This window comes from Montipora foliosa, chromosome 5 (assembly GCF_036669935.1).
Source record: "Montipora foliosa isolate CH-2021 chromosome 5, ASM3666993v2, whole genome shotgun sequence".
Lineage (NCBI taxonomy): Eukaryota > Metazoa > Cnidaria > Anthozoa > Scleractinia > Acroporidae > Montipora > Montipora foliosa.
In genome coordinates this window covers 43,189,925-43,200,751 of record NC_090873.1, presented here as the reverse complement: position 1 = coordinate 43,200,751, position 10,827 = coordinate 43,189,925, and the positions used below count along the sequence as shown (strand labels likewise).

The window sequence follows — 10,827 nt, the reverse complement described above, 5'->3', positions numbered from 1 at the left end:
TTGTTAAGATCTACATTTCCCGCATAATCATAAACCGGGGCAAAATTACCTTTGAATTAGTAGGCACCGTCCTGAAAGGGGATTTCAGTGATTTTGTGACATTTTCGGTGGACAGTATCTACAGTCACGTAGGGACTGAGGGATCCCGATAGGGTGGATACAATTCGATAGTCATGACGAAGCTAGTTCCCATCGTGCGACGTCAGTATCTCCGGTCACTGAATGCAAGTAGGGAGATGGGCCGGAGATCGCCTCGTCGGAAAGGTAATACCCATTATCGTCTGACAGGGGTGAGGTGGTAATCCATAGTTAATAGGAACCACCATAATAAAATTAAAGCAAATTCGAAAATGAATGTTAACTAGCCGTTATCGCGGTAGACTGCGAGTAGTCTCTCTTTTTCCCTAGGATCGTTGAAACGAACGCGTAAGTTGAACTTACCAAGGATAAAGCTGCGAGTCGCAAATACCGCTGGCGTTTCGCTTTAACCAATGCCCGTTGTCTTTGCGACCCTAAGTTTCAGCCATTTTGAAGTAACTGTTCGTTTCAACGATTTTCGAGCACAAGAGACTGCTCACAGTCTGTTATCGCGGCCCAAATCTCTTTGATACAACAACCGATGAAACTATACATTCGAAGACAACCGAACAATAATTTTTATGATAGCTCAATTTTCTACCGACGCTTTGTCCTTATCACAAACGACTACCCGCTAATTACCTGTCGTCAAATCAATATCGGTTTGACAGATTATTTTTGATAAAACACCCATTGTTTTAAACAGCGTATATCTCCATAGCAACAGGAGTGGTACGTAATAAGATCACGGGACAGCTGAGAAAACTCCAAGTTGAAAACAACAAAAGGGCAGCTATGGGCCTTTGTTGCATAGGAAATGAGGCTAACCACGTGGAACGATGAGGGCATCGCAAAGCAACCTCACCCAAATTTTGTCGTATCACAACAAGTTGCAGACGCCCTAAAAGTCGAAACACAACGGTGAATCGAGAAACTACAGTGGCGTGAAGGGTATGGACCTTGGAAAAGCGGTCCTGGTTTTTGGTTTGCTTTCCAAGATTTCTCGCGGTTTGACGGGTAAGTGAGTGCATCTTAAATTGGGTCGCATCGCTGCCAAAGCAAGAAAGTGTAGAGCAAAGCATCGTGTTTCCTATTGCCATAAAGTTTTCTTCAATCTCATCAAAGCAAAATAAAAGCAGTAATTTAGAAAACAGATGAGACGTAGATGAAACTTTTCTGCATTGCACAGTTCTCTTGCACAACAGACAGGGGTAAGTCTGAAGAATTTCGCTGGAGCACTGAAGTAGAATGAGTAGTCTAAACAGACAAACAAGACTTCTGTCAACTTATGCATCTTGGGGCTGGAAGTAATATACTGTATATGCCATAAAGTATGGTTAACGGTGGTTTATCATTGAATCTTTCTCGCGGAGGAAGAAGTTAGAATCAAGTTGACAAGTGGTTTATTTAACCAAATCCATTTTCGTTTGTCGTACTTGTCCAATTTCATTAAAAGGTCTGTCAAAATGTTTTTGTACGGAAGCAGTGTTTGCGACGTCATGAGAGCATTTGCGATCCACTAAGTCATCCCGGGATCGATTCCGGGAATGAACTTCATACGAGGTCCTACCCAGCATTTGAATTTAGTAATATATTTTTATTTAATTAAATTTACAGTTTCCCTTAAACGTAAAGCACATGTGCTTGGATATGTAAGCTTGAGACTAGAATAAACTGTCGTTATTGGTAAATTTATTGCACAAATTACCCTTTGATCGATATCACTGAAGTATAACGCGATATCATTGGAAGTTGTTTTATAGTGCATTCATTGAAGCACGTGATGGCTGAAACAAATCAATTTCGCTTTAAAATTGTTTAAAACTAAAATTGCTCAGTAGTAAAGTGTAAATAAGTATAATGTACATAATTCACACAAATTCTGTAACTGATTTAAACAGCTCTGACCCCGAATATTTTAGACGCATAAATTTGTGTCACCAATAGTTGCATAAATATAACTTCAGCTCTTTTGACCTTTTTGATACTTACATTGTAAGATAAACATTACTTATTTAAACAAAGCCTTGTCAAACGAATACGTCTCGCCCAGTTAAACGAAAACACTACCCCAGTGGGAAAATGTTTGTCGACGAGTGCCACGAGACCAGTGAACCAGAGTCTTTTCTCAACGACAGTGGAGGCAGAGAAGAGAGACTCTGGGAACGAGGTTGAATTCAAGGTAGAGAAAAGGTATAGAATGGGTTTTAAAAAAAGTATCCTGTTCCAGGCCCCCAGATAGTCGGGGAAACGAAAACAACCGAGTGTGAAAAACACGTGGGGACTTCGGTCGCCTCAACCCAAGCCCCCACACGCAGTTGTTTTTGTTTTCCCGACTATCTGGGAGCCTGGAACAGGCTATAACAAAAGGAAAACAAGAAAATCAGGCTTGAGCAGGACTTGAACCCATGTCCTCTGCGATTCTAATGCAATGCTATACAAACTGAGCTATCAAGCCAACTGTAATCTGGTCATTTTGTGAGTTCGTAATGAGCCCGTTTGGCAGTAGATATGACCAGTGACTTAATAATTTCCATTTTCTAACCGACATAACTTGTACTGAAAAAATACAAGCGGCAACTGAAGTACTGCCCGAGAAATTGAGATAAGCCGTGAGTAAGATATTTATTATATCTTTTGGTCAACTGATTTGCGTGGGAAAAAACCATGAAGCCCGTAAGATTGGCCAATCAGTGCGTGCTTCCTTAGTGAGGGATTAGTCAGAAAAAATATAATATTTTCTCTTTTTAGACAAAGGCTGGGAGTCTGAAATCACAAACGTTAGACCTTTGAAATGCCCTCATGGTCCAGTTCTAACGAATGTTACACTAACTCACGAGCTGCGTGCGGGAAAATTTTCGCGACTGGGAATGGCAAACGACATGGAGACATGCATTCAGATGTGTTGTGATAAAGACGATTGCGAAATGGCATTTATGCCTGGAAAGCATTGTTATGGAGTGGATTGCTTCAGTCAGGAACATTGCGAGATAAAAACAGTCAAATCGAGTAATTTGACGGTGAAAATTGCAGCAGTGAGACCCATTGTGGTTAATCCAGCCAAGGATCAAATTGCAGGTAATAGAGAAGTTAGAGAATACCAAAGTAATTACTACAACCAATCAAAGCAGGTGCAAACAGAGCAGTTCGTAGCAATTCCATGTAACTCTGTCATTTCTCGAATTACTTTTCAGTTAAACGAGAACAAATCATTTTCACACTGATATATATGTCAGCGCAAACAAGAGTCAGTAATAGGCATCTCGTTTATTGATAGGCCTTGATAGCAGGACTACAATGATACAGTTGGCGCGGTAAAGAGGCCTTTTTACGCAGGGGACAAAGGAAATAGGAAACGTCTGCTCTCAGGCTAATTTTCAGCTTCAAATTAATGACATTGGAGGCTGTTTGCATTTTGTTTGCAATTTTCTAACGTTTTGTATTTCTTTGAAAGCCTGTCAATATAAGGGTTATTGGATTTAGTGCATTCCTCTTTCTCTCTGGCACCTGGCGCCTTTCTCTGATTAACCTCACATCTTAAATGTATCCAGAAAAATTTCAAAGTCCATTGGTATCCTGTACAGGTCAAGTTTTTGCCTTTCTACAGCCTTTCTTCGTATTTTGTATTATAGCTTAATTTATCCATACTTAATTTACTGCGTTTCTGTGTGGGGATTGACCTATAATTCTAACTTAAAAAGAATAGTTACTTTCAAGAAGAAAGCAATTAGAATTGTTGCTAAAGTTCCCTTTGATTCCCATACAGATCCTATTTTTCGAGATCTCGAAGTTTTAAAATTCAGTAATGTTGTTTTTTTTCATTTAGGCGAGTTTATGTTTTTCTTCTCTAAAGGTTTACTTCCGAATTCATTTAATGACATGTTTACACTGGCTAATTATATTCATCCTTATTACACTAGAAACTCATCCAATTCCAATTTTTATATTCCATTAGTTCGAACTAATATACGAAAATTTTCAATCCGCTTTCAAGGCCCTAAATTTTTCAATTCTCTTGACAGTCAAATTAAGTCATCTGGATCTACCGCTCAGTTTTGCAAAAACCTTAAAAGATTTCTTCTTTATCGTTAGTAGCATCAAATTCTTCGAAGTATTTACGATTTTGTATTTTTGTGGATAAATGTGTGTGTGTGCACTCTTTCGTCTTTTTAATGATATATTGTATTACGTCCCAGTGCTATCTTAAACTTAATTTCTTAGTCTAATTTGAGGAAGCCCATAGCTCCATAAGCTCTTATAGTTTCTTTATGGGCTTCCTCGCCTTTTTTACAATTTTTTTGTATTTTGTTTATTAAATCGGATACATCATATGTAATCATGGTAAATAAAACCTTTAAACCTTGAAGCCTTGAAACCTTGAATATTCCTTTCTCGCGAGAAGCCCTCCTGCTTTTTTTCCCGTTAAGCTTTTGCACTCATTGCGAGCCTATCATTTCAGTTTCCGTAGAGGATCCGTCAACCCAAGAAGAACTTCATTGCACACAGAGTCCAATTCTAAAGAACGTGACTTTAAGGGGAGGGATAAAGGCGGGAAACTTTAGTGACCTTGGTGATGAGAAAAATATGCACATGTGCATTGCGTTATGCTGTGAGCGCAAGACATGCGACCTGGCCTTTATGATTGGAGGGACCTGTATTGCAGTGGATTGTTTTAGCGAGGAGCTCTGTCAAGCGGTAAAGGCAAGACCCACGAAATATGAACCCCAGATAGCTTTTATCAGGCGCCGAGAGTTGCAAAGACCCAAACCTAACCCTATCCTGTCGAGAAAAGGTGCGTACTTTCAGTAGTGTTACACATACCTCCGTATTTTAAACGTATAGTTTGAGTTATGGTAAAATAAATTCGATACGGCTTTCCACAAAGCTAAGTTTCATAAGTGATGAAACGACCAACGCTTATTTCAAAACAATCATGTAAGATGCTTTATTCAGTGTGGTCCTTTTCATTCGAAGGCGCAGAAACGTCAAGCTTTGGAAAATGAGCTCCTGGTCACCAGAAAGGGAGAGAATTTTCTATTTCCCAACGGGATTCAGTATTCAACAAAGGATGTCCCTGACCGGACCATAAAAAGGACGAACGACAAAATCCTTTAAACTTACTGGAACACCGCGTCTGGTCATCTGAACCATTTCAAAAGCTTGGACCATTTTCATGATTTGAGAGAATGCTTCAGTTTCCTTCGTTTCTTAATAATTTAAAAAGCCATGAATTGATATTTGTTTTCTTATAGCAAACGTCCTGCCAACCGTCCCGAGGCCAGAAGTACCAACGATGAAAATTCACGAAATAATCAGCGACAAACTTCCCCACCCCACTATACTCAAAACCAGCACGTGCTCTTCCAGCAAAATCTACCCGAATGTTACATTGCTTGGAGGCATTAAATCAGGCAACTTCACCTCACTAGGCAAGACCAAGAATATGCAGGAGTGCATTGGCAAGTCATGTGATCTTGGTCAGGGTGACATGGCCTTCATGTTGGGAAGTTATTGTTACTCCGTGTCATGTTACAGTGATCGTGTTTGTCAAACTATACCTGCCCAGCCGTCCAGGTTCTACCCCAGAATAGCTTTTCTAAAATGGGCTCCAAAAATTACAGAGGAAGGTAAGGAAACACACTCCTTCTATAGAGGAAACATATTACATTTCTTTAAACTCTTGTGGTGCCAACTTCATTCAAACACTTTGACGCCTTCGTAAATGCCGCTTTCTGTCCTTTCTCAATTTGTCCTTTGCCAATACAGAGAAAGTTGATTCGTTGTCTAATAAGAAGTCAACATGTGTTGGGCTAGTTTAAATAATGGAGTGAAGAGTACACAGATCAAGAGTTCTTTCAATTCTCAATTTAAATAGAGCTTTTAGAAGACGAAGGTGCTGGCTATCCATCAATCCCCAAATGCACCCGTAGCCACATCCTTTACAACCACACCTTACTGGGAGGCCTCCGAGCAGGAAACTTTACTCAAATAGCGGAAGTGGATAGCATTGAGACATGCGCAGCACTATGTTGCGCTGAGCAGACGTGCGACCTGGCCTTGCTTTTGGGCGAAAACTGCTACGCGGGGGACTGTGCAAGTAAAGAGCTTTGCATTCCTGTTCCTGTCAATCAAGTAGCCAATAAGGGTTCTCAGATGGCATATATTACATCTAGGAAGAAAGTGGAGGAGCAAGGTTCAGGTGGGTCGAAACGCGGTGTAGAAAAACCTCATAGCTGAAGTTCCTTGTGTTTTAATCATTCTTCAGAGCGCTAAATATTTAAAGTGTAGGCATAAGCATTGAACTATTTCTGAAAATTTAACCCGATTTACCAGATAATTATGAAACTGTATAAAAGGAAAGGAACTTTATTTAAGTGACTAGTCTTCTAGCGCCTAGAGTACTAATTGGGGACACTGTAAACTGAAATTAACAAAATAACGCAAATCAAATCAAATGTTGGTTTTTGAGGAGATGGGAAAACCGGAGTACCCGGAGAAAAACCTCTCGAAGAAGAGTAGAGAACCAAAAAACTCAACCCCCTTATGACGCCGGATCTGGGAATCGAAGCCGGGCCACATTGGTTGGAGGCGAGTGCTCATCTCTGCTTACCCTCTTATGAGAGAATCTTGCCTCTTAGCTTAAGCTCGTTGCGCTTTATCATTCTCCCCAGAAATTAGCGCTAAATGTGCATGTCATAATCATTGAGCTATTTATGAAAACGCAGCCCGATTTACAAAATAATCCTGAAATTGTATAAAGATGCAGGGGCCAGTACGCTCTTTTGCTATTCTATCTTCTCTCAGCTATGTTTCCCTGCATAATTGAACGTAAAAGCTTCATTAATTAAAACTTAGAAGGTAACTTGATTTGACAAGTCCTTAAAGCGTTTGTAATTTGTTTATAGCAAGACGCTCTCTAAGACCAAATTTCGTATTATTTCAATTTCCCAACTCTTATCAAATGAATTGAACAAGGCTAAGTTTTTTACTTTCTATCGGGCGTTTTTTTTAGTGACCGAGTAAACGCAAATCAATCAATCAATCAATCAATCAAGGCTTTGAAATTGGTTTCACGAAATTCAAAATAAGTCCTCTGAATTAATAAATTAAAAAAAAAAGGATGGTTACTTTTTGTCAAAGCGTTCCAGTTTTCATATGAATGCGCAACAAGCCCGTTGAGTGCAATGAAACTCAATCTGAATCGTTATAACGATTAAAAAGTGTTACTGATCAGTTGCCTACTTGTCGTTTTAGACTGGAGTCTATGGTATATAGTGGTTGGATCTATAGCCATAGGTATTGGATTAACAGGGATATTGTGGACTATATTGACTTGCTGGCATAGGTAAGAGTTCAGATACTTGTAAGAAAATGATGCCCGGGTACTCTTTGGTAGCTCCGTACGTGTAAATGATTTTCAGCATAACAGGCGCAAGCCGAGCAAAAACCTCGGAGAATTTGAGGCAAAGTGGCGAAGTTGCACACACAGCCTTAAAGGACCTTAAAGTGTCGGCTGTCTCGATTTTCAATTATTCCGCCAAGAAGTGACCAATTCTCGCCTCCATGAGCACAAATGAAGGCAATCAAGGATAGTATTAAATATTTGGAGAGAATTCGTGGCCTAGTTCTGTTTCACACACGTTTTGCATAACCGCGGGAATCCCCTCTGATTACTGCTTTGATTAATAGACCAAATAAATGGGCTAAATGTAAGCTGCAGAAAAATGTTTCCCGTATGACTCGAATGAAAAGGAGGAGTATTGAAAACGCGAAGTGCGTTGATCTGTCTGTTCACTCTTCGTTTAATCGTAATGTTCAATTGAGCTTTCACAAACTCCATCATTAAAGAAGACGAAAACGCGATGAAACTCACGAGGAAAGCATTTTAGCTGATTTCGTTCTGTCATCTAAAATACAGCAACGTAACATTACAAGATTTGAGGTTCTGGTCCCAGTTGTTCGACTGTATCCAGTGGATAATTAGCAACTATTCACCGAAGTGAAGGTGGCTAGTGGTAGATAGCCACCAGTAGCCACCGACACTGAGGTGAATAGTTGTTTTAGTATATATTAAAACAGTGAAATAATATAACACAAAAAGATGACTTTGACTCATTTATTCCTGCAAAGAGTACAACATTTTCGGGCGCCCTTGCAGGCTATGGGTCTAATTGTTAAATATTACATCATGCATATCATAACTTAGCTTTATTTAATATCCTCGGATTTTAGAGTAGCTTGGTGTAGTTAGTATCTCCGAGCATTTACCCCCCCAACCATGTTACACCACAGAGGACAGACCACAACACCGGGAACAAGTGACAAGTGTATGGGTTCTTTTAGGTCCCACAGGATTATGAACATTGAAAGGTTGTGAGACGGGGCCTACGGTTTATCGTCCTTATCCAAGAAGACTAGAGAGTCTAGCCATTGCAAATGTCTTTACAAAGGAAGCACTTTATCATTAGTTATTTTAAGACCATAAGTGTTGGTCCGGCCGGAGTCAAACTCACGACCTCCTGTATGGCAGCCTGGTGCTCAACCAACTGAGCCACCGGTGTGCGGTGGATATAGTTATCCAATTTTGAACAACTGGGGCCTGGGCGAGAATGTGAGCATGATTTTCGTTACCTCAGTATTTAGTTTAACCGCGTTTCTATCAATCCAGTGTTCTCTAGTCATTTCAATTATTATTAGCAACGACCGCATAAGTGTTTATATTATTTAGTGATATTTTCTTTGGTGTCGAGTCGTTTTTGCTAAAATTCCCTTTCTTGTACAGAGGACGGCGCTTGCGATCCAAAGATGAACCAAGTGATCACTTCACCATGATAAACGAGAGCGGTGAATCGCAAAGAAAGTTAGAGATGCTACCGCAAGGATGGAATCTACAGCAATTTGGTCAACAGTTTAATAATTCGGGTAAGTGAGATCATTTGTTAGTTTACTTCAATCTCTCTTCCTAAGCATAGGAAAGCTCGAAAGATATTTTTACGAGTTAATTAAGAATTTGAAGCTAAAATTCTTATGAAATGAAAAAACCTTCGCACTTTCACTCGCTTGAGGCCAAGAGACTGAAGTGAAATTCTGCCAGGAGGTTAGCAAGACAATCACGGTTTCTGCTGTGTACTTTTTTTTTACGACCAATACTTCAGTTAATTTTCGGTGCTTTTGTTGGAAAAGTGGATGATACACATAATGTCTATTATGGTATTGAAAGTAGGAAGCAATTTGACTCAAACCCGCGAAAGTAAATCGGGCACGATGGGTTGGAACTCTATAAAGCCATGTTTTTGTTACATTACCAAAGAGCTATGTAACCACTCACTGCCATTCAAACGGACGACGGTTTTTTTTATTTATTTATTTATTTATTTATTTATAGACAAATTAATTATCAATGTTTTACCACAATGAACTACAACACATTAATTATTGAGAAATTAAAGATTGAAGGGTAGATTTTTATGTTAGGATAATACGCCTTACATTATAAATAACTGGAAAGAGAGAGACAAACAGACACAACCACAACAACAACAAACAGTAGAACAACAGGCTAGTAGGCTTATCGAGTTGGTATGAGCACCCATTTCTTTTTAAAATAGTCTTTCGTGTTTTTAATTCCTTTCTGTTTCGCACTTGCGAACAATTTTGTTCTTAAACCCAGTAATATATGGATTAATTTGGCTTTCTTCTGCAGTCCCACAAAAAACAATTTCCCAACGATAACAATGAGTAAATTAAGTAAAGGGAATTGTTGCGATATTATTCCATATAAAACATTTTCCAAAGAGAGGTGTACCCGTTGATTGGATAAAAAATGCCAGTAAGACTCAAAAATCAGTCCAGAAATGTCTGGAATGTGAACAGTGATAAAAAAAAGGGGCTTAAAGTTTCTGACTGAGCCTTGCATAAACTGCACAGATCATTCGGTCTAAAACCGATCTTGTGCAATTTTGTGTTAGTGTAGAGTATAGCGTAAGAGGTAGAACTTTGTATTGAAAGCCTTGACGTATGATTCGAGGGCAAACATGGTGAGGGATTTTAATTCATGTTTCCAGATTAATAATTCATTTCTGTTTTCTGAGTCTCAGCGAATTGATATGTCAAGAATTAATGTTTAAACAGCGTTCAAAAACTTTCCGAAAAGTGGATTAAACTCCGCGCGCCCAAATGCGCGTGCGCGGAACATCATGGTTAAGAAAAGACGTTGTTTTTCATTTTCCATATTTTTAGAAATTCGAGCCGCTATATGCTTAGTAGACACAGTAATATAGTTTACTTCATAGAAAGTGCGGCGTACGGGGGTTGTATTCACGAGTTGTTTTGTGTCAAAAACCCGTACGAGCGAGGAACGAGCGAGTGAGGGGTTTTGACACAAACAACGAGTGAATATAACCCGTACAAAGCACTTTCTATGTCGTGAGCTGTTTTATTACACATAAGACGCGAATTTTCATTGAAATAGTTTTCTGAATGTAAATTAGAAAAGAAAACTCACTAACAATAGCGCCAAATGGCAAATTTAATTTAATTCAATAACAAAAGTACGATTTGCCCGAGACGCTAGGAGATGCACGGCAGTGAGCTTCTCTGTGATTGGCGTGTTAGGGGGGTGGACCGAGGGCCGTTACGGCTATCGTTGATTGTATCGTTATACTTCGCCGCATGTGAAATTAGCTGTAGGTCTAATCGCTCTGATTGGCTGTAGACGCCTTTTCCATATGTGTTATAAAGCGTATAGAT

The 10,827-nt window shown here is 39.4% G+C and overlaps 1 pseudogene; it reads left to right on the top strand.

The window, feature by feature from the left end:
- Positions 1-890: 890 nt before the first annotated feature.
- The window catches only part of LOC138002784 (uncharacterized), a 26,442-nt pseudogene continuing 16,505 nt past the window's right edge, over positions 891-10,827 (top strand).